This window comes from Anas acuta, chromosome 2, assembly GCF_963932015.1.
Source record: "Anas acuta chromosome 2, bAnaAcu1.1, whole genome shotgun sequence".
Classification (NCBI taxonomy): Eukaryota; Metazoa; Chordata; class Aves; order Anseriformes; family Anatidae; genus Anas; species Anas acuta.
The window spans coordinates 151709935-151735556 of NC_088980.1; the positions used below are offsets into that span (position 1 = coordinate 151709935).

General features: G+C 37.9%; 1 long non-coding RNA gene across 1 annotated transcript; it reads right to left on the bottom strand.

Annotated features, from left to right (window-relative positions):
* On the bottom strand, positions 1–24807 carry LOC137851518 (uncharacterized). Its single transcript, XR_011093261.1, has 3 exons — positions 24774–24807; positions 6500–6594; positions 1–966 (listed from the first exon to the last, which is right to left on the bottom strand). It is a non-coding gene; the product is annotated as an uncharacterized lncRNA (long non-coding RNA).
* Positions 24808–25622: the final 815 nt, after the last annotated feature.

Consider the following 25622-nt stretch of genomic DNA (forward strand, 5'->3'; position numbering starts at 1 on the left):
TTTTTTTTTTTTTCTCCCTTCTTTCTGTTTGCAAGAAAAAATAATGCACTGCAGTAAAATGTGGAAGTAGTTACAATTTGGTAAATAATATTAGGAGAGAGCAGTCAGGGTTCAGTTTGAGAACATGTGTCAGAATCCATCACTCAGAAGAAAGAGATAAACCTCACAGAGAAAATGTATCCATTCAACAGTATTTAATAGAAGGTTATACAGAGGTACTGCTGCTGCATTCACTTTCATCAGAAAGCAAATTGATCTTTTTTTGCTGTATTGGAAAAAGTGAGTGTGCTATCACGTGATACCTTTGAAGATCTAATTCCTAGGCTTTTTTGGTAGTCTGAGGAAAATCAAATGACAGGAAGTACACCTCTCTTATTATGATGTATTATTGGCAATCTGTGATAACCCTGTTATTCCAGGAGTGCATTGATCTACAGCACTACATAAAAATACATAGAAACAGCACAGGCAATACATGCTCAAGTATTTTCCTTATTTAAGTTACCTCATTTCCTTCCCTTCATCTGCTGCTCTACAGTCACTTCCTTTCCACAGCACACTAACTTAGCTCACAGTCTTGGACTGTAAATCCCTTTAGATCACAGGGAAACTCAGCATTTCTGCACTTAACTGGAAAGCTGGGTTACACAGCTGCCTGTGAAGAAGAATTGCCCAGGAGCACTCTTCATTCCCAAGAGCAGCACTGCTTCTTCACTCCAAGAGCAGCTTTTGAGATCTTAAGGTGAATGCAGGTGCAGACAATGGGAGGTAATGACAGTCTTCAGTGGCAGTCGCAGGTGCACAGCAAGAGGTTGCAGGGCTCTTTGGGGAAGTGGAGGTTCCTTCTTTGGTTTCCTTGGGGAAGTGCAGATGCCTACCTTTGTTTTCCATTCCTCTCCAGCACTCACTCCACAATTTCTGATTCCTTTGTGAAAGATTTAGAGTCATATCCAGATGATGTGGAAACTATGAAATATGAACATGAACAACAAATAAGTGTGAAATAAGTACAACATAGTACAATTTATTTGTTGTACAATAAGTACAGTAAACTGTGAAATAAGACATCTCTGCAGAATGATTTGGCACAAGTTTTGGGTACAGAACACAAGAAGGGGTTGGAGGGGTGGGAAGATTTGCCGTTATCTATATCAGCACTCTTTCCTCTGAAAGCACTAGCAGCAGTGTGTGCATGTAGGTGTTGACCTCAAGGCAACAAAGGCAAATTTAACTAATTCCAAAAGAAATTTCTTGAGTTCATTAAAAAGTAGAGCCCAGAGCCCATAGGTTTCTTAAAACATTGGTATCCTTCTGCTGAGCTAAAATTTAACAATACATGCAAATGAACCTGACCCTGTTAAGGTTGAGGCTCTTACAGGTACAGTCTCAGATTTCTTTTCTCTTTTTACTTGTGTGTCATTAACATATGCCTAGCTCATGTTTAAAGTGAATGTAAAACATGAGAGAAGAAAAGAAGTTCAAAGCAAATTGAGATGGCTAGAGCTTGCAATCATGAAATGGCACTGTTAGGGAAATCATAGCATACATAGGAATTTGTACTTAGAGAGAAATCAGGAGATCTGATAATTTCATTTCAATGTCATGTCATGAATACATGAAAATGTCTTGCATGCATGTAACTGTTTCAGTATTTTGAATAGATTCAAAACATGTCATTTTGAACAGATTCAAAAGGTGTCATGGCCTTTTCAAAACAGCCTGCCTGCAAGCATTAAGGCATAAATTTTATCATTACTGAGAGTACGAAGAGATCTTCCACCGTTCTGTGGTATACTACTCCCCATCCTTTTTTTCTACCGCTCCCCCAACCCTTTCTTCCTGGGAGAAAACAGCTGCAATTCATCAGAGTAATAATTTATTATGGGCATCAATGAAAATCAGGATAACATGAATTGTACTTTGCATGTTGCTATAACTGACAATTAAGTTGTAGAAAATGGCATTCAAAGGTTTGAAACTAAAATAAACATAACCTGTACATTTGATTTGTTTAGTTTGGTGTGGTGTTTTTGTTTTGGTTGTTATTATTAAACATTATACATTAATTAAAAATATAGAATCATAGAATCATAGAATCATAGAATATCCTGAGTTGGAAGGGACCCTTAAGGATCATCAAGTCCAACTCTTGACACCGCACAGGTCTACCCAAAAGTTCAGACCATGTGACTAAGTGCACAGTCCAATCTCTTCTTAAATTCAGACAGGCTCGGTGCAGTGACCACTTCCCTGGGGAGCCTGTTCCAGTGTGCAACCACCCTCTCTGTGAAGAACCCCCTCCTGATGTCAAGCCTAAACTTCCCCTGCCTCAGCTTAACCCTGTTCCCGCGGGTCCTGTCACTGGTGTTAATGGAGAAAAGGTCTCCTGCCTCTCGACACCCCCTTACGAGGAAGTTGTAGACTGCGATGAGGTCTCCCCTCAGCCTCCTCTTCTCCAGGCTGAACAGGCCCAGTGCCCTCAGCCGTTCCTCGTACGTCTTCCCCTCCAGGCCTTTCACCATCTTCGTAGCCCTCCTCTGGACACTCTCCAACAGTTTCATGTCCTTTTTATACTGTGGTGCCCAGAACTGCACACAGTACTCAAGGTGAGGCCTCACCAGCGCAGAGTAGAGCGGGACAATCACCTCCCTTGACCTACTAGCGATGCCGTGCTTGATGCACCCCAGGACACGGTTGGCCCTCCTGGCTGCCAGGGCACACTGCTGGCTCATATTCAACTTGCTGTCTAATGTATAATATAATATAATGTAATATTATTATGTATAATATAATGTAATAATATAATGTATAATACATTATACATATATTGTACATGGTCCCATTTAGGAATAATCAGTTACTCTCTTTCTTGCTCCCCAGAATTAGCAAAGCAAGAAGACAAATTAACCCTTGTCTGCTGACTTACAGTCTGGCTCCAGATCTAGTTTTGGGAAAACTCTAACAAAAAAATAAGTATTCTCTTGTGCCAAATGCTAAACCACTTCTGTGTTGAGCTGGCAGTGAGTTCACCCAAAGTATTTTAGGAGGCATTGACAGAAGGACTTCTCTTACTAATGCCAGTAAATTTACAAAGACATGAAAAAAATAGAATATTAGCTTGTTAAGTGTTATTGTGGGGAAGACTAGAGGGGTAAGGGTAGTTTTTTGTTTTATTTATGTATTTATTTATTTTTCTGGTTAGAATAAGCTACAAACGTTCAGAAAAGTGAAATTCTGTGATTAGTCACTTACCATCAGGTTTAAGAAAAATCCGAATAGTTAAATCAAGGTTTTAATATGCACCAAACAATTCTGGGACACATCCCTTTTAGGGATGACCAGTTCCCACGGTATGTGTGGTGGACATTCAATGAATACAATATTTACAGTAAATGTGTTTTAAGAAAACAAGATTGGAAAAAGTAGAAACCAATAATTTCTCTTAAAAGTCCTGGATGAACTTAAGACACTTCTTGCTGAAAATGCTGATAAGTGGTCTTGTTATTTTCAGAAACAACTTTCTAAGATGCACTTTCACTACAGTTATAGCTGTCAGCTTGATTGTGCAACTGAAAAAGAAATTGTCATGCTGCTTTCCCCTGCATCCAGGATGGAAGCAAGAATCAAAAAATATAATAAAATAATTTAATTTATTTTGTTAGCACCATTTATTTCATCTCTTAAGGAACTTGTGGCTCTCTTGCTAATAATCAAATCACAGGTCTTACCATATGAATTTAATCAAATTAGGTAACAAATATTGTAATGCATGCTACAGAAGGTAATGTTAGACTGTATGCTGTTTCATTCATACAGAAATATCTCCTTAACAAAGCCAGAGGCAGACAGAGGCAAACAATTAATTATAATTAAATTATAATAATTAGTCACAAGATTGCCACTAAAATCTTGCAGAAATGGTGAGAGAGAACATAAATTTAACTGATAGTCTGAATTGTCGGTTTTGAAGGACATTGAAGTTATAACCCTTTGGAATAAAAAAAAAAAAAAAAAGCTCAATAAAATAGCTTGAGGAGTTGAATACCAAGGAGAATATTCTACTATACTGTAAATAAGAGACAGCTAAATTTGTTTGTTTTCTGATGCTTCTACAATTTTCTAGCATTAACAGGAAATTAATAATGTTAAAAGATATGGGATTTGACATTTGTTTTAAAAAGCTAGAAGCAAACCTTGTACCCTACCTTGTAATACAAATAATTTGGTTCTGATTTTCTTTTACCTTAAGTAATCTGTTTTTCATATTCCTATCTTGCATCCTTTAAAAAAAAATGATGCTGGTATACTAGTATTATATATTACTGATGCTAAACTATCTCTTCTATCTATCAGTACCATTTGACAAAATCAAATCAACTTTTTGTCATAAATTCACAACATAGATGAACAGCAATATAGTTCACCATTCATCTTGTACAACATAGATGAAACAAAATAGTTTATTTTTTAAATGTTAGCAGGAGATAGGATAGTAAGTCTATTAACTTGATGATGTGGCAGTCTTCTATCTTCAACAGAATTTGTGTCCTTTTTCAGTTTCTGTTCTTGGTGTGTGATGACAAATAGGAGGAATTGGAAATAAAGTGAACAGCATCCATGAAAAGATTTTGACCAAAATATTTTGATCCATATTCATGTTATTGGATCTGAGTTGTTCAGATTCAATAACATAATAAAAATATAAAATGTAATTTCAATAATAATAAAAATAATTTTATTTAAAAAATCTTCATGAAGTAGATTCAATAGAAAATTGTCATCAAAGTTTATATTCTATGTGTTCTGATGGGCAGTGATATGATATAAAGTCACTGAAGGTGGATGACTGAGTTTAATGTGTCCTTCTAGCACAGAGGTGCTTCTCTATAATGGAACTATGGGCTCACACTTGTTCCAGTGTCTACTAGGCTACATCTGTGTTAAGTTTATGTTCTGATTGATCAGTTCGCATCTTAAGCCCACCAGGTTTACTGGCTGAAGGTAATAAGGTAATGCTGGTGAGTCCTGTTCATCACTGACTTCTGCTTGTTGTATCATGGAATCACAGAATGGCTGAGATAATTTTTCAAGATGTTAAACAGGACTGGACCCAGTATTGAACCCTGGGGTACAGTGATAGGCATTAGCCTCCAAACTGATTTTTCAACACTAATCACCATCCTCTAGGGTCAGCCATTCATCCAGTTTTCAATCTACCTTACAGTCTGTCCACCCAGACCATCTTCCTTAACACTTGTGGGTACAACCCATTAAGACCCATGGACTTATGTATGCCCACTATGCTTAAGTATTCCCTGACCTGATACTCTTCCACCAAAGACACATCTTCCTTGCTCCAGTCTTTCTCCTTGGTCTCCAGGACCTGGGATTCCTGAAGCATGATGGTCTTGCCAGAAAAGACTGAGACAAAGAATGCATTCAGTACATCAACCTTTTCACTCTTCCTTTTAACAAGGTCCCCTGTTTCATTCAGCATCAAGCCTGCATTTTACCTAGTCTTCCTTTCATCACTGATGTACTTACAGAAGCCCTTCTTGTTGCCTTTCACTTCTCTAGCTGAATCCAGTTCCATTTGGAGTTTAGGCACAAACTGTATCTATGGTGGTAACAACCAACAATATTGCTAGCTCAATCTTCCTCAACTATCCAATGACCAAAATGGCATATACTTTAATAAATATATATTTTCTGCATGAAGGGATTTATAAGTATATGAATTTAAATGTTATCACTCAATCACAGCACTTGATGGACTATAATGGATATTAATGTTTTGTTGGGCATGTGGATCATAGACAAGTCACCAGATTTCCCTTTCTCTGCCTTGAGCAAAGTTGATATCCCCTTCCATTTCAGACAGGAACACTCACAGTATCAGGACACCAAGAGTTCATGGCAAATATCAGAAACCCCTTCATGTTCTGTGTCATGTATCCCACCTAGAAAACACTGGCTCACACTCTCCAGCTGGGATCTTCAGGAAAAAAAAATATTAAAATATTCACTTGCACAGTTGCACAGCAGTGTCCCAAAGGTCATATGCATTGTCACAATCTGCTGCATGTTGCAGAACATTTGCTAGCCCAGCAGGAGCCGTGCCATCAAAATTGGTGAACAGGACACTTCAGGCCAGTTTTGTCTAATTCAGTGCTGTTCCAGACAACAGTCCTAGCTCCCATGAGGGTAGTTCAGGCTGTAATATACTTATTCTTTACTCACTGGAAACCAATGTAAACTGTGCACTCATGTCAGAAGGACTGGGCTTATACCATGTTTTCTCCCATAGAACACCTTAAAACAAACTTCTTACCTTCCTTCCAACCTTTACAGTTTATGGGATAATGAACTCAGAATGTGCCCACAGATATTTTGATACCAAGCTTGCTCAGCAAGTTTTCCCTACAAAGCTCAAATATATTCTTTTGATGAATGAGTATGCTGTAGTCATGCTATCTTCTTTCCTTCACTTCATACTTACCAAACTCTCGCTTTGCATTGTCCTCACTGGGCAGTTGATTATATTCTGGCAAAGATGTTACCCAGGGGATGAATGGCCACACATCCTAGAAAATCCTTATAAAATAAAAAAACCTGACAGTTAACTGATTAAATATATTTGTTTCCTCAGGAAAATTACAAGATAAGCTCTACAACAATAAGACATACAAGAAGGAAGTGGAAAACAGAATCACAGCATCACAGGCTGGTTGAGGTTGGAAGGGACTGCTGGAAGTCACATGGTCTAACAACCCATCTCAGGCAGGGCCACCCAGAATATCTTGCCCAGGACTGTGTCCAGACAGTTTTTGAATGTCTCAAAGAAGGGAGACTTTCTCCATAACCTCTCTGGGCAACCTGTTCCATACCTCTGTTACCCACACAGTATAAATAATCTTTGTGATGTTCAGAAGGAACCTCTTTTGTTCTCTTTGTGCCCATTGCCTGCAAGAGAAAACCTGCAAGACAAAACCTGCAAGACCTGCAGACATTTCATTTGCCACTGTGGACAGAGGCTAAGAGAAAAACAGGTAGATATGAAGAAAGTGCTAGTAAAGACTGATGTTTGTTTAAGAGTTTAGGAAGCAAATTGAATTACTCAGTATGTAGTACTGAACTAAATTGGTTCCCAGGTCAATTTAGTTCAGTATTACAAACATGAAAGATTTAGGATGGAGGACTTCATCTGGGGGTTCAGACACACTAAGATGAAGTTAAGCGAGGAGTACCGTTCTACCAAGGTAAACACTCTACCATCAGTCTGTCTGGGATTGCTTCTGACAACCTTCTTCATTGAATCAGAGCATTGGCTAAGACTGAAAAAATATGATTTGGGAGTCAAAACTGTAGACCAAAATGTTCAGGCATTAAATAAATATATACATACATATATATATATATATGTATATATAAAACAACATAGTAAGTTAACTTTCCCATAAGGAAAGGTGCTAAAATCCTCCATTTATCTTCATGGCAGAATCACTGAAGAAATATAAAAGTTTGTATTTGGTGCAATGAATATTATCTATGTTTACACATGCCAGAAATATGCAATCTAATTATTGTTCTGTCCCTGTTTCTAGAAGAGCTTTATTCTCCTCCATTCCTCATTTCTGCCAGCAAACTGGAGAGCAGCAAGGGCAGCATCCACATAAGCACCAGAAAGTGACTTTTGGGAGTGACAGCAAAACTCCTAACACTTCTCAAGGTCTAGAAATGCCCCTTGAGCTGTCTCTCCAGTGCATACTCCAGAGACCCTGGTAGACCCTGGTATCCTTTGGTTGTTGAATCACCTCATACATCTGGCCAAGACACTCATTTTACTTCAAAAGTCTTTTGTGGCTTTTAATTGTTCTCAGAAATACCAGCGACAAACCATTCAAAACAGAGCAGAAGAGGTCTGGGATCTGTCCGTAGGGACATATTAGTGTTTAAAAGCTCACCCTATATATCATCTGAGAAGAGGGAAAAAAAGTCATTGTTATATCTAGATACCATCTATAACAGGACAGGATGTTGTGCTGGCTGTATCTGCCCAGCAGCTATCTGTGAATCTCAAGCTATGGCCAATACCCAAGCTACGTCCCTCTTTCCCTGTCAAGAAGACAGAAAGTTGACTTGATCCCAATTTAGCACAGGACTTGAACAAATATGTGTAGCTTGGATGATCATGGGGAGCCTGGACTGGAGTGCAGTCTCAGTCTTGAGGATCACAATGTTGTGGACAGCCTTCTGGATATAATTTAGATCTGTCATAAACCAGATGAGACTTTAATGGGAATAATGCCCAGGCCACCTGTGATGGATTAGCTACCTTCCTGGCTAGCTCTTACAGACCAGGTCTGCACTGATGGATCATAGCCAGATGGCATGAGATACTGGGTTTGTTTCAGTGTGACAGTGTTTATAATGAGGATTGGCTCCAGTGAGAGGTGAGAAGGGCAAGAAAAGACATAAATCTGGATGATGAGAGTAGTTTGAATGAACAAAAGGACATGTTGGAGAAAGGGTCCAAGGACCAGTGCCTATAGCATAGGGCTGCTGGTGTGCTGGAGAAATGGGCCAACCACTTCTGGCTGTGGTGCTTGTTTGAGTGACTTGTTCTGGCCTGAAATCCTGTGGCTGCCAAGATCAGTTCAGTGCTGTTTCCTTCAGTCTGCTGATCTGGGCTGCAGGGCCTCCATTTATGGGATTTTTGTTTGTTTGTTTGTTTGTTTCTTTCTTTCTTTGTTTGTTTCTTTTCATTCTCTTATCCACAGGGGGACTTATCAGATAAAAGAAGTTGGTGGAGTGACAAGGATTGATTAACAGTCAGGTGGAATGGGATTTTTATTTCTACCTCCATAAACACCTGAGTGACAGTCAGCTGTGTGTGACTGTGGTCTTACCAATAAGTTTGTGTGAGAGTGTCTTGAACTAAAACATTGTTCATTTAAACATTCATATCTCTAAAATGTAGGAATATTAGGTAAAGGAATCAAATACTGTAGTATTTCAGCTTCAGGGAACAGCTGAAATAAATAGGCCATGTTTCAGAGAGATGACAAATGCTGTGCAACAAGATCTGGGGGTATTCCACAGGTAATTGTCTTGAAATTAAGGTGAATATGTGAAGTTTTTATTGAGATATTTAAGACGATAGATGGTACATTTCAGATCTAATTGCTCTTTTTCTCACACATCACTTTGTACTGGAGACTCCAGAGGTATATGATGAAATTATAAATGCTCTTAAAACCTGAACAAGAAAATACCTCATTGCATTTCTGGGAGATCTTTGCAAGGCTCAAATTTCTGAATGCAACAGATTATCTATTATTACTATTTTTATTACTATTATTATTATTGTGGAATAATAAATTGAGCCCTTATTTAACTTCAAATCCTGATTTTCATTCAAATTTCTGCACAACAAGCAGGATGCAGATCTTGTAATCCTTTGAGCTGGATGGAACTCTAAAGTGTAACAGGATTAGGTTGGATACTAGGAAGAACTTCTTTACTGAAAGGGTTGTTAGGCATTGGAATGGGCTGCCCAGGGAAGTGGTTGAGTCACCATGAAAATAAGGGTGAGAGCACTATAGTGGAGAGGACTGATTAATGTGTGAGGAAAACAAAAGATTGGGTTGAAAAAGGGAGTAAAAAATATTATAGAGAGGAATCCCAGATCATAGGGTAGGGAGACTGAAACCTCCCTGGGGTACACCACTAATTTATAGCCTCCCACCAGACTTGGCACCACATTGTATTTAGCATACTACTTCTTGGTGGACATGTATAGAGAAATGTCACTTATTTAAACCTCAACTTTACACTTCTGAATTCTGTAAAGGCTGGCTTCTCTCCATTATGTTATCCTAGGTGCATCTCTTAGACAGTCTAAGGCAAAGTGCTTTGAGAGAAAAGGGATATGAAGTGATGAGTTTTCCTTAAGTCCAGTTTCTTCCCATGGGTATTTTATCACTCTTAACAGTGTAGCAGAAGATACATATAGCTATAAATATATTGGCTTTTGTAGCAATAATTTAGTCTACAAGGAATAAAAGGAATTGACTCCTTAGATTCCAGTAAAATAAACAGGAAAATTCCTGTTTCATCTTTTATGATAGTTTCCAGCAGACATACATGAATAAATAAATAAATAAATAAATTTATGTATCAATACATTTCATTTTGCAGTGGTTGTTAATACCACTTAGTTATGTTTGTTATCATTTTCTTAGTAAACCAGCAGACTGAGAACAAAAGTAAAATTAATATAAAACTTGTGTAGAAAAGAGTCTGTGATTGCTTCAGTTTAATATATCTTTTCCAAAACACCTGTTCTTGTTGTTTGTTTGTTTTTAATGTTATTTTGAATACTGTGAGCTTAAACTCAACAAATACATTTCTAGGACTTAAGAGTTGTTTAGGGGATTGTTAAGCTGACTGGGATAAGTGAACCCACAAAAAGTGATGGAAATAGAAAAATTAATTTTCTAAGGGAGAAGTTTCAGTTTAGAGTGCAATTTGATATTAGATTATATTAAAATAAAATAAATAAAATAAAATAAAATAAAATAAAATAAAATAAAATAAAATATAAAATAAAATAAAATAAAATAAAATAAAATAAAATAAAATAAAATAAAATAAAATAAAATAGAATGAAGTTCACAGAATCACAGAATCATCTAGGTTGGAAGAGACCTCCAAGATCACCTAGTCCAACCTCTGATCTAACACTAATAAGTCTTCTACTAAACTGTATCCCTAAGCTCTACATCTAAATGTCTTTTAAATACCTCCAGGGATGGTGACTCAATCACTTCCCTGGGCAGCCCATTCCAATGCCTAACAACCCTTTCAGTAAAGAAGTTCTTCCTAATATCCAACCTATAACACCCCTGGCACAAGTTTTGCCCATTCCCCCTCGTCCTGTCACCAGGCATGTGGGAGAACAGACCAATCCCCACCTCTCTACAGCCTCCTTTAAGGTACAATAGTAATATTTGAGAGGACGATAGCAATATCGTAGAGTGCGATAAAGTTACCCCTCTTCTCCAGGCTGAACAATCCCAGATCCCTCAGCTGCTCCTCGTAAGACTTGTTCTCCAGACCCCTCACTCGCTGGAGCACCTCGATATCCTTCTTGTGGCGAGGGGCCTGAAACTGAATACAATACTCAAGGTGCGGTCTCACCAGATCTGAGTACAGGAGGATAACCACTTCCCTAGCCCTGCTGGCCACACCGTTTCTTATACAAGCCAGTTACATGACTTTGTTTTTAAAAAATAACATCTTAACATTCAAAGATTATTTAAAATTTTAAAAAATAGTGCACAAGGTAAAAAAAAATAATCTTTTTTATCTAGGAAAATCATTTTGAGTAGAGGAGGTCACTGAACACTCTTATTTTTACACAAATTACTCATTGAAACCCCACTTGTATGTGTAGCTCTGGCAAGTAAATAACAAAAGAACAAAGAAATGAAAGGGAATGAAACAGAGAAAGAAAAAAAAAGTTAACATTTAAGTATTTTATAGCAATTACTTTGATTTTCTGGCCACAATGCTGAAGGTGTATGCCTGATGTTGAATTCTTTGGCTTTAAGTTATTAAAACAAGCCAATTAATCTAAAACAAACAAACAAAACACCTCCATCTTTACTATTCATTGTCTGCCATTATTTTCCAAATTTGTTTATTCAAATCTATACTGACATACAATATCTAGATATTGTAGGTAAGGCTGGAGGAAATATTCATGTCATTTAACTATTCTAACCAAGGTTGAACTTTTCCATAAAATAACTTATTTGTGAATTGGTGTTTTCTTATTCACAGGTAAAGTCCAGCTGAGTGCAAAAGACTTCAGAGAAGGTTTATATGTCACTTTCATTAAGTTAAAACACATTTTAAGGATTCATGTGGGACTTGCATGATAAATAGACCATGTTCTTGTCTGCTGCATAGGGGTGAATTTCATCCTTTCTGAGCAGCTAAACTGATAGGAACTTTAAATAAAGCACATATTGACACTGTAAGGCACTATTAAGGTCTACAGTGAACCACGGTGATGAACCATGACCAAAGTACTCCCAGAGTTGTAATAATTCATTACTGAAATAGCTTCCTTCTAATGACTAAGGCTGACTGTGTCAAAGAGCTTGGACTCCTAACCCCAAGGCTTGTTATGTAGCATTAAATAAATCTCACTTTCTGTTAATTTACCTGCTGTATCAAAGGCCATGAATCATAGCTGACATCAAGATTTGGATTGGTATTTTATAAGGATCTCACTCTGATTATTGGATGAAGTGATTTTAGGCAAGCCTGGGCTTACACTACCAAGGGGTGTTATATATGGATAACATTGAAAGATAATTCTGTATTTTTCAGAGTTCTACACTCATGAGCTATTGAGCCAGCTGTCTTACTCTGTTTTTTTTTTTTTTTCTTTTAATAGTAATAATAATAATTATTATTATTTTTATTTTTTCCCCAAAAACATTTGGAAATAGGTTCATTCTGTTGTTGTACCAGCTGTCAGTGAACACAGTCATGTTTCTTCAGTATATTTAAAGTCCACTGATCTTTAATTTTTTTCTGGCTCTGCCAGGAAGCAGCTTGATGAGGAATGGAGGGTTAAGCCTCCCTCAGGCACCACCACTGGGTATTGATTGGAGCTGAGGGAAGTGGGAATTCGACACAACGAACAAAGGAGAAAGTGAAAGGTGAATGTCTTCCCCCTGGGTCAGTGCTCTAACCACTGCATTACAAGAGAAAAGCACTTCATACAACACTCAAGCTGCTCTTCTAAATGGAAAGTGACAGCTAGCACCTTATGAATATCTCATTTTTTTAAGTATATATTGCATACACTCTGAAAATACACTTTTTTAGAAGCACTCTGAGATTTCCCAGGATATCTGTCTCGAGAGAATGAGAACCACCTTCGTCAGCCTTGGTTCTGATTGCCCTACCCAGTTTGCAAACAACCCTTCTGACCTCATTGCACACAATGACAGAAGTGAGCTGCATGTAAGTCTTTGCAGATACAGCAAATGTTAAACACCCTGACTAAATCACCATCTTTTCCTTTGCAAACAAACAAGCAAGCAACTGTATGAGTTTTCAAATTTTTTCCTTCTTTTCTCATAATGGAATAATCTTCATATACAGAATCAGATAACCCTTGGAAACATGTGGGTGAACCTAAATAACCTTTCCTCTACCAGCATATAGCAATTACAAGGCCCAGTGGCTGCTGACTTTTGTCTGTTTTCTTGAAATGACTTCATTTCTTCATTGGTCAACTGAAGTCTAACTTAAAGACTTCAGTTGACCAAAGGTATTCAGCCTTTTATGAACTTAATTTCATGTAGCATAAGATTATTTTTTCTTAGTTAGTAAATAAATAACAAGTCATTCACTCAGATTTCCAAAATGTTTTTGATGAGATTCATTAAGAAATCTTTTAAAACAGATGAAGAGGTAAGGCACCAGTAGTAAAGGAAAGAACTGAATAAAAGAATGGAAAAACAGGATAAAATAGCATTTTTTTTTCATTATGGCAAGGGGTTAACAACAATCTTCCCTAAGTTTAGCAGAAACTAATAAGTTTAGTAATTATCATTACAAATCATGTGTGATGAGCTACAAAAATGCAAAGGGTGAGAGAAAGGTAGAAGAAGAAAGAAAGAAAGAAACAAACAAACAAACAAAAACAGGAACATACTGGACAGGAACAGTTTGCAATATTTTTATGCCATAACTATTTCCTAATTGTTTCAGAATTGCAATGTCAAACGTAGAACAGATCACTCTGGGAAAAATGTCTGAAGAACAGTTGGCAACAATTATTTCCTTTAAGAATCTCCTATATTGTAATGTTATAAGGAGATGAAATACTCCAATTATTTTACTTCAGGGAAAGTTCAATAATGTAAATACTCTAACAATCAGTCTTAAAATTTATCTCAGAGAAAGGGTGACCTGTGGAAAGTTGAAATGTAATACCACCATCGACAATACCCATCTTGTGAGAGAAAACACAGACTCTTATGTCTGCATTTCAGCTGTCAGACTACAGCAGATTTAAATTCTCATCCTATATACTTTAGAAGAATAGTAGAACATACACAGGAGAATTCAAGTCTTCACAAAAGGTTATCTTTGTCTGCCTTGTAAACAGATGGTTACAAACATCTCAGTCTGTAGGCACAAGGGTTCCTTTTCCACATTTTAAATGGGCACACAGTGTACTGAGCTACTCGGGAGTGATGAAACTGTCACCTCTCCCAGAAGTTTTGAGTAGTGAACCCTTTATTGCTTAAACACTTTAGACTATGCCACCAGCAGACTATTTCATTTAAGGTGCATTAAGATTATTGTCAAGTATAGCAACCTGCTCACCCCAGGTTTTCATTTTGGGAAGAAACAATGAAATATTTATATACTTGCTGAAATGCTAATCAGCTTTCGTTTGAAAGCCAGGCCAAAATATTAATTATTCTTACAGCTTTAGTCAAGGACAAAGAGCCTGCTGATGAGCTACAGAGGGACTTCATCTTACATAAATGGGTTCTTTAATGGAAAATGAAATTCTGTGCTGAAAATAAATCAAATAAAAAAAAATACAAGGAGCTCTTAAATCACTTGTCAAATTTTGCAGTCTTCAAGACTCAGAGCAGCAGACTGAAAAGGGACAAAGGCATCTCTGAAGACTTCTTCAGAGAAGTCTGAAGACTTCTGCTTCAGCTGCAGTAAAATTTCATGCACTGTATTAAAATACACAAAGAATGAGATTGATATATTTCAGAGCACATGATAGGGTCTGTAGGTATTTGTATAACACCTAATCCTACCTTTACTATGTGGCATTGGTGGAGTATTTCTCCTGAAAAAACAATTCAAAACATGATGGGATTAAGAAAATCAACAGAATGGATAAAGGGCATAGAAGGCTCCCTGAATGAAAAACAAAATCATTTTATGAGATTGGAAGGAAAACAAGAGACAACCCAATATAATAAACATGTATAATGAATTTGGATAAGTAACATCTGTTTTCTCTGACCTATGTCACAAGGAATAAAGGATATTACATAAGCCTACAAGGCACCTTTATAAGTTTCATCAGAACTCTGTGTAAGAAAGCAAACACAGAAGTCAGGAAACTGGAATGGCTGAGTGAGGACCTGCTGGTAAAACTGAGGTACAAGAAGGAAATCCAGAGGCACTGGAAGCAGGGGCATGAGGCCTAAGAAGAGTACATGGATGCTGCCTGGATGTGCAGGGATGGGATCAGGAAATCCAAGGCATAAATGAAACTGAGCTTGGCAAGGAATGCAAGGAATAGCAGGAACGGACTCTATAGGTACATTGCTCAGAAAAGGAAGGCCAAGGAGAGTGTAACCCCTCTGATGGATTAGAAGGGTGAACAGACATGGAGAAGGCTGAAGTACTCAACAACTTCTTTGCCTCAGTCGTCATTGCCAGTCAGGCTTCCCATGTCTCTCGTTTCCCTGGACCTGTAGATGGGGGCTGGGGGATCAAAGTCCCTCCCACTGTAAAAAAGAGTGGGTTCAAGACCATCTGATGAAACTGAACAGGTACAAGTCTATGGGGCCCAATGCCATACATTCCAGGTGTTGGCTGGTGGAGTTGCCAAGCCACTCTTCATCTTATTTGAAAAGTCCTGGAAGTTAGGTGAAGTCCCTGATGACTGGAAAGGAGGGAAACATCACTCCCATTTCTTAAAAAGGGAAGAAAGGAAGCCCCAGGGAACTACAGACACATAAGCCTCACCTCTGTGCCTGGCAAGATCATGGAAAAGTTCTTTCTGGAAGCAATGTCAAGGCACAAGGCACAAGGAGGTGATCCAAGGCAGCCTGCATGACTTCACCAAGGGAAAATCATGTCTGACCAATCTGGTGGCCTTCTGTGATGGAGTGAATGCATCAGTTGACAAGGGAAGACCCACCAATGTCATCTACCTGGACTTCTGTGAGGTACGTGACACAGTCCAATATGACAACTTGTTCTCCAAATTGGAGACATATCAATTTGAAGGGTAGACTATTTGGTATATATGGAATTGTCTGGATGGCCACACCCAGAGAGATGTGGTCAATGGCTTTATGTCCAGGTGGAGACTGGTGACAAGTGATGTCCCTCAGGGGAATGTCCTGGGACTGTTACTGGTTAGAATGGGTGCAGAGGAGGGCCACAATGATGATTAAGAGGCTGGAGCACCTCTCCTATGAAGACAAGCTGAAAGAGCTGGGGATGTTCAGCCTGGACAAGAGATGGCTCCAGGGAGACTTCATTGCAGCCTTTCAGTACCAGAAGGGAGCTTATAAAAATGATGAAGAACAACTTTTTACTTGGGCTTTTTACTTGGGCAGGTAACAATAGGCCTGATATGTTGGGGAGGAGGGAAGGGAAAGGGATCTAGATGATCTTTAAGGTCCTTTCCAACTCAAGCCATTCTATGATTCCATGAACTAACAAAATTAAACTTTTTTTTTTTTTTTTTTTACCTAAATGTCAATTAACTACGCATTTTCTTTCAACATAAAATTTGTTTAAGAATCACAATAATATTTAACAATCTTCTTAAAGGAATTGATATATTTAAATGGGTATTCAGACTATACAGATACCAACATCTACGATACCTTAGTTTTAGGAAAACAGATAATGAATGATAAAGACTATTTGGTAGGATGTGTTTATTCTTGTGTTTATTCTTAATTACTTACTGTAAGTTTTCAAGATTTTCTTGTAGTAATTCCTAAAACTGGATGTAAAGCTGGAGCACAACACCCCTTAATCTTTTTCCTGGTCTTGGTCAGAGTGATTTTTCTCTTAGAATTGTTAAGGTTGGAAAAGGCCTTCAAGATCATGTGGTCCAACCATCACCCAATCTCATTCACTAAACTATGTCCCTAAGCACCAGGTTCAACCTTTCCTTAAACACCCCCAGGAACTCCACCACTTCCCTGGGCAACCTGTCCCAATGCCTGACTTCTCTTTCTGAGAAGAGTTATCTCCTCATTTCCAACCTAAACTTCCCCTGGTGCAACTTGAGGCCATTCCCTCTAGTCCTATCACTAGTTATCTGTGAGAAGAGGCTGTCAGGTAGTTGTAGAGGGCAATAACATCTCCTCTGAGCCTCCTCTTCTGCAGACTAAATAGCCCCAGTTCCCTCAGCTACTCCTCATAGCACCTGTGTTCCAGGCCCTTCACCAGCTAAGTAGCTCTTCTGGACACACTCCAGGGCCTTGATGTCTTTCCTCTGCATAGATTTCCAGCCACTCTGCCCCAAACATGTAGCGCTGCATGGGATTGTTGTGGTCAAAGTGCAGAACCTGGCACTTAGCCATGTTGAACCTCATCCTGTTGGCCTCTGTCCAACCCATCCTGTCCAGGTCCCTCTGCAGTGTCTTCCTACCCTCCAGCAGATCAACACTTCCCACCAACTTGGTGTCATTTGAAACTTTTTGAGGGGGCACTCAATTCCCTCATCCTTATCATCCATAAATATATTAAAGACGATGGGCCTCAATACCAAACCCTGGGGGACACCACTGGTGACCAGTCGCCAGCTGGATTTCATTCCATCCACCACCACTCTCTGTGCCTGGTGACCCAGCCAGTTTTTAACCCAGCAAAGAGTGGACCTGTCCAAGCCATGGGCTGCCAGTTTATCCAGGAAAATAATGTAGGAAACCGTGTCAAAGGCATTGCTGAAGTCTAGGTAGACTACGTCAACAGCCTTCCCTTCATCCTCCAGGCAGGTCTCCAGGTCATAGAAGATGAGGTTGATCAAGCAGAACTTGCCTTTCATGAACCCATGCTGACTGAGTCTGATCCCCAGGTTGTCCCTTATATGCCACATGATTGCATTCAAGTTGACCTGTTCTGTCACCTTACCTGGCACCGAGGTCAGGCTGACAGTTCACCAGGTCCTCCTTACGAGCCTTCTTATAGAAGGGCATTACTTATATTCTAATTTATGAACTATGGTGACTTTTTACTTCTTTGTGTCTGTAATCTAATTACAACTCTTGCAGAATATCTCAGTGGTGTTTTGTGAAAGTAATTAATTACATTCTCAGCTTATCCATATTCAGTCTTTAAGAAAAACAACTATGTATTGTTATTGCTTTTTCCTCCCTTATCTTTTCTGAAAATCTCAGGGAACTCTTATTTTCACTGATATACATCTAACCACTTGTCATATTACAAATTAAGAGAAGATAGCCACCATCTACAAAGTGAATAGCTAATTTTCATAAAGACCTTGGTATACATAATATTCATTAGAGCATGCTTAAATTGCACATTTAACCATACAGAAGATAAGAACTTTTTAAATAGCAAAGCAGTGAACAGACACAAAATATAAATAATGATATGGAAAGTGAACATTTGGAAACATTTAATAACCAGTGAGTTATCTTTTCCTCCTATGATCTGATATGTAAGAATGTTATAGCATAACCTTGTTCGACCTCTACCATAAAATTAATTATCTTTGCACAGACCCCATTTAATTGCTCATAAATTTGATCTGACTTTCTAGCTTTTATAGCAATCTGTATATCATCAAGAAAAGTGCTTAGAATAAATAAGACTTTTTTCCTATCTCTGTGATGTAATCATGAAATAAAATAAGTGTTCAATTGCATCTTGGCACAAGCAATAGGTATACACAGTGTGTATTATTGAGATATATATGTATACGTACATACTGTGTACGTATGCTGTCTTCTTAACATTTTTTCCAGTAGAAAGAACATATGAAGAGATAGCTATTTAATATTTTGACACCATTGAATGTCTAAGATCAAATGCCATAAAGGCTAATTTTATGAAATAAATAGTGTTGTGGAATTTGGTAGCATGTTGTACGGATTAAGTGATATATAGAAACTGACATTTTTAGCAATTTTACAGAATCAATCAGCAAAGAATGAAAGAATATACTGTCTAAAACATATGTCCAGTTTGAGAACAATAAAAAAAAAAAAAAAGGCAAAAAAAAAAAAGCATGTAGATAAATTATACATAATTATCTAAATAAATGCTTCATCTCCCAATATATTCCGAGAAATCAAAATATTCAATAAATATCCTTTGGGATGAGCTAAATTGTTTTTTTCAATGCCAGTGTAAAACACCTGATCTTATTTTAGCTTTCTAAAACTTTTGTGTATTTTAAGATAGCCAAAATTACATCAAAATATTTAATTTAAAACAAATAAAAATTCAAAAAAATCCTTTTTTTTTTTTTTTTTTGACATTGTTATATTTGTCTAAAAGAACTGATGGAAAGTAGCATGAATCTGAAAACTATCGAGTGACTTTTCCTAATTATCTCATTATTTTCTTATTAAAGATTGTGTAAGCAGGATTAGTCTTTGACCTACATATTTACATAGCCTATGTCTGTAATTTATTACCCTGGTTTTAAATTACTTGAACTCAAAACTAGGGAGACGAGGGAGTCTTTTAATCTAAACTACCTCCTTGAAAGAAAACACAATACCAGTATTTTGGCTAAAATCACTTATATTTAAATGCATCATTCTGATACTTTTGACTCTGTGACCTTTGTACTCTGAAAATTGTCATATCAACATTGAGATGTATAACTGGTTGCTGCTAAATGCATTATTTAAAGCAGTACCTGCAATGACTTAGCTGAAGCTACTGTAAAGTGCTTTTGGCAGATATAGCTGATTTGTTTTGTATCAAGTGACAACATTAACTGAGAAAAAGACAAAAGAGTATTTTCCCCAGATGCTCCTACTCTGTGAAAGTCATTAATCAAAATGGATAATAAGAGAGAACTTTACAGTCAAACTTTATTGAATAAAAATTGTTTGCATTCATTACAAAGGGGCAATGGTGTCTGGTAGCTATTAAAAAACAAAATAAATAAATGTGTGAGGTTGCAACAAACTTTGGATTTGAGGCTAGATTTACATTGTTCTGTACAAGTGCTACATGCTGTAGTACTTTCTGACTGCTTACATCATTGCAGCTTTTGGAGTATGGTCTAAGTGAAATAAAAATCTCCTGTCTGTTATACCAAATTGCAAGTTAAACCTGGTCGTGCCCATGTTCCTTAGTTCATTGCTGAAGAATATTGGAGAGCTGCTCAGACAACAAAGACCTACCCCTCATGTCTGCCTGTCCAAATTTACACACACATGTAAATTTGCTTCAGTCATGTCCCGTCCACTTCTTAGCAATAGGATATCTCTGCCCAGACCTTGTCTTGTGGTGGTTTAACCTGGTGGGCTCAGAACCACACAGCTGCTCCCTCTCCCTAGGTGGGATGGGGGAGAGAATTGGAAAAGTAAAAGTGTGAGAACTCATGGCTTGAGATAGAGACAGTCCACTGGGTAAAACAAAAGCTATGTGTTCAAGCCACACAAGGAATTTATTCACTACTTCCCATTGGTAAGCAGATGTTTATCCAGGAAAGTGGAATTCATCATGTGCAACAGTTTCCTGGGAAGCCAAACACCGTATCGCAGATGTTCTCCCCTTCCTCCTTTTTTACCCCAGTTTTATTGTTCAGAATCATGTAATGTGTTATGGAATATATTTTTGGTCAATCTGAGACACCTGTCCTGGCTGTGTACCCTCCCAGCTTCTTGTGAACACGCAGCCTCCTCACTGGCAGTGCAACATGAGAAGTAGAAAAATCTTTGGCTCTGTGTGAGCACTGCTCAACAAAACCCCAAAACACCGATGTGTTATCACCACTATTCTCATCAAAAATCCAAAATACAACATCATACAAACCTCTAAGCAAAAAAAAAAATAACTCTCTCTCAGCCCAAACCATGACACATATTTACCTAGAAACCAGAATGACTTATCTGCCTTAGTTTACTTGAAGTCTTCCTAAGCAACAAGATTGGCACTTGATAAAGTGCTCAGGACATCTCCAGCTAAACATATCATCATGGTAACATAGGTGTTGGGATGAATCATCTCTTACAGAAGGCTTTGTACAACCCACACCACTGCTCGGGTGATGAGCCATGGTCCTTCTCCTCCTCTCAGAGTTAGCACCTAAGCATACACTTGCAGTAATTGCAGGGGTGGAAAGCTGAGAAAACAGAGCTCTGAGAATAATGATTAGCTGTGATGCAGCTTTGTTTGGCCATGGCAACCACGCCTGTGATGTCCCGCTTCATCTTTGCTTTTCATCTTAGGGAGGCAGCTAAGTCATTCCTACCATCACTCCTTCAACTGGGCTTTAGATTCCTCATTCTTTTCACTGCTATACTAGAGAAGGAAATAAACTCCTCTCTGTGCCCCACTGGTCCTTATTTAGGAATATAGAGCTTTGATCAGGAGCAAGTCTTGAACATCTGAAGTTAGGTCCTGTCTGTGAATCATCAGTTTCTGAAGAGATTGTTTTATTCAGTAGGGTCTTGATGACTTGCACTGAATGTTCATTGCAAGGCAGAGATTAAATACTTTATATTAAGGAATACTCAATATTAAGGAAATAGCACTGTTCTTACCAGTACTGGTAAATCAGATGTGTCTGGCAAGGTTCATATAAAGGTGATTTAGTTTATCTAAGTAAAAAAAGGTATAACCTCTCATTGCAATTGCTCCCTCTTCTTTAATACAGGAAATAGAACAAGTTCTCTCTCTCTCTATATATATATTATTCAACGTATATTCTTTTACCATTTCTTCTTACATAGGAAAGGAAAAATTGAAGTTTTGTTAGGATTGCTTTTCTAAAACTTTCTGTATCAATATTTTATTCTTTTTGTTTTCTATATTTATTTTCTCTGTCTCTCTCTCTCTCTTTTTTTTTTTTTCTTTTTTCCCCTACTTTTTGTTACATACCTTTCATACATTTTGTTTGTCCTGTGCATTTAGAGGGTAAGGTAGCCTTCATAAGTATATTCAAGTACACTTAATACTTGATAAATATTCAAGGTAAGAAGTCTTAGTGACCTCTATGATGATCAGACAATATTTATTGCCTAACTCCAGTGCAAAAAGAGCAGAGGGCTTTATTTTCAGAAATATTAGCCATTCCCAAATGACTTCAGCTGAACCAGTGAGGAGTCTTGAGGCAAATTTTGAGAGATCATCATGTTGCACCACTGAAAATCTGCCCCTCTCTTTGCAACCTCTAATTATTTCACAGTACATGTGAAATCTCACAGAGTGATTTTGAATCGGAGTTTTTCTGGCATGCTCGCACTACCGCTGCATTTTCCTTCTTTTTTCCCCCAATGGATTTTCATCTCACAGACAAACAGAAAGGCAGAGGAGGGGAGGAAAGAAAAAGGAAAAAGGACCTTTTAAATTCTATTTCTGTATGGGGCCACAGAAATCCCTCAAGCTAAACACAACACAGACAGAAAAATAAGTGGGAAGAGATTATCAGGTGCCTGGCAAAGAGAGAAGTGCAGTCAGTGGTCAGGTGAAGGCTGCTTTGGAGGATAAGCAATTTATGTGTTATCAGTGCAATAGAGAGAACAGTAGCTCCCTACATTGAAAGGAGATTAAAAAGCAACAATAGCCTTTTCTGTACACCATAGGCCAATCTGCTAACTATATGAAAAGCTGAGAAGCTGCTTAGAGCTGATGTTTGTTTAATTCTTACCTGAACCCACTTGAACTGTGTAAATGACATGGTGTTTTCAGAACATATGCACGTTTGCATTTGGAATCATTTTGTGACAGAGATTGTGCCCAGTTAATCCAGCAGTGCTATAAAAGTTGTTGCACATATAAAAAATAACATCCCTCCCTGGCCCTGGGTAGCCTTGTGGTTCCAGAAAAGAATTTTTTCTTTTAATTTGTTTTTTCCTTTACAATCAATCACAATGGTGAGCAAACAGTAATCAAGGCTGTGTAATACAAAATAAAGTCTGAAGCAAAAGTGACCTCCTTTTCTGGATTAGGATTTGAGTTAGAAAATTTAAGCATTGGCTCAATCCAGTCCCAGGGTAATTAATATTCTTGATAAATCCATACTTCATATGCATTGCTTTGCAAGAGAGTGATGGAGGAGCAGTATGCTCAGGTTGTCAAGGCATTGGAACAAGAGTTAGGAGACAGGGTTTTTTTAGCTGTTACTGATTTTCACTGTGACCTTGAGACAACCATTTATCCCTTCTCTTTGACCTTTGCCTCTAGGATATCAGACACATTTTTTATTTTTTTTTTCCACTACCAGCTGCACGCAGGCAGAGACAGGTTTCCAACAACGTGTCTGACAGCTTCAAAAGGAATCTTATAAGACAGTTTCTGAAAGTCCTTAACACACTGAGTACTGGAAACTGTAAGCAGGGAAGTACAGGAAACAGTACAAGACTGTAGAAGGGAACTGAGCTTCTTTAATATATGCTCTTATACAAGGACAGCATCTCTCTATGTGCACCTGGTCCTCTCTTACAACATCTTTTCAGACTGTGACTCAGCTGCCTCTGGGAGCACACAGATACAGAAGTAATAAAAATAGAAGAGATTCAAAAAATTTAGTTTACCTGAAACTATATATACTGACATTAGCTAGACTGCTGTAAGCCATCCAGAATTAATTCACTCCTGTGTCCATGTCTGATATGATTTGTTCCTAGGTAATCTGGATCAGTATCCGTTTTAGTTGCTTTCAAACAGCTGGAAACATGCTCAAACCAAATCACATACTGTGGTTATAATACCATACTAATAAGATAATTGAGGGATTCAGGAACTTGCACGCAATAACTTCAAGACAGTACTATAGCCGTAGTATGCTACGCTCTTCCTGAAGTTTTTGAGCCCCATCCTAAAATATATTTAAAGTATATTATATTTTTGCATACCAAAAGGCTTATCCAGACCTTCATTATTTTGTTGGTAAGGAAAAAAAAAAAAAAAACAACAAAAAACTTACTCTTATTGACAGCCCATTTATATGTATTTGTTCTTGTTATACCTTTACCCTTTTTCTGAAACAGCCTTTCTCTTTTCCCATGCATATGCTCCCCTGGTATGTGCACAGATAGATCTTTTCAACTTTCACACCAATGCATCAGATGAAACTAAACTTAATAATTTTCTTTCCACCTTCTGTTTTGCATAACATTGCACTATCAGAGTAGAGGTTTCCAGGCTATATTTGTAGATTCAGAAAATCTACACAGATCTACACAGCCTCATTGGTTGAAAGAAATATGAGATGGAGTTGCAGTTTAAGACAGAGACAGATGCAACTTGAATGAATTATTTGCATCCACTTTCCATTTTTCATGGCTGGAGGTATGCAGAATTACATTTTCTGTTCTTTGCTGTATCCACTTTTGGTTAATCCATTGACCAGAAAGCAGGGATAGGAATCATGAACTTTATCTGATTTGTAGAGCTCCTCTGAATTTTTGAACATGCTTTTGACCCTCCTTGGCATGGTTTGTTGTCTTATTTAAAGAAAAGACAGTAATATTTAGAGCCTGTCGTGGTTTAACCCGGCTGGCAGCTAAACACCACGCAGCCGTTCGCTCACCCTCCCACCTCCCTCTCTGGGATGGGGGAGAGAAATGGAAAGTGAAGCCCGTGAGTTGAGATAAAGACAGTTTAATAAGACAGGAGAATAATAACAATAACAACAACAACAACAACAACAACAACAACAACAACAACAACAACAATAATAATAATACAATTATGATAATAGTACTACTACTAATAATGTGTACAAACAAGTGATGCACAATGCAATTGCTCACCACCCGCTGACCGATGCCCAGCCTAACCCCGAGCAGTCCAGACCCCCTCCCCCAGCTAGCCACCCCTATATATTGTTTAGCATGATGTCAGATGGTATGGAATACCCCTTTGGCTAGTTTGGGTCACCTGTCCTGGGTCTGTCCCCTCCCAGCTCTTGCTGCACCCCCAGACTGCCCGTTGGCAGGACAGAGCAAAAGGCTGAAATGTCCTTGGCTTAGTATAAGCACTGTACTGCAACAATTAAAACATCGGGGTGTTATCAGCACTCTTCTCATCCTAAGCCAAAACATAGCATTCTACCAGCTACTAAAAAGAAAATTAATTCTGTTCTAATTGAAACCAGGACAGAGCCTCACTGCACATTTGTAAAATACAAAAGTTATGACAAAAATGTGTCATATATGCATTTTAATTTGTTAACCTTATCTGAAGTCTGGGATTTTGAAGAGAAATTTAAATCATCTTCACCTTCCTTTCTGAGCTGAAGAGGTCCTGGTTTATAGCGTATAGGAGAAAAACATTCACTCTTATACTTGATCTTCACCTGTCAATATGGTTATACAAGGGCTGATTCCACTATTAATTGTTTAGATTTTTAACAAGCTACTCCTGCTTTATTGTGGTATAAGATCAGTCTCATTTCTGACATAAATTTATGTAAGGAAGGTTAATTCTTCTGGGTTTAAAGGTGTTAAATGTTACTGGTATTATTGCATAAAATTGATGGAATTTTATTATTCTACTTACAAGTCAGCTTTAAAAATACAGATGGATGAATATCTTAACTGTATAGGCAGAATACTCTCTCACTGTCTTTTGTTTGCTAAACAATGACACAAGGAAGGCTC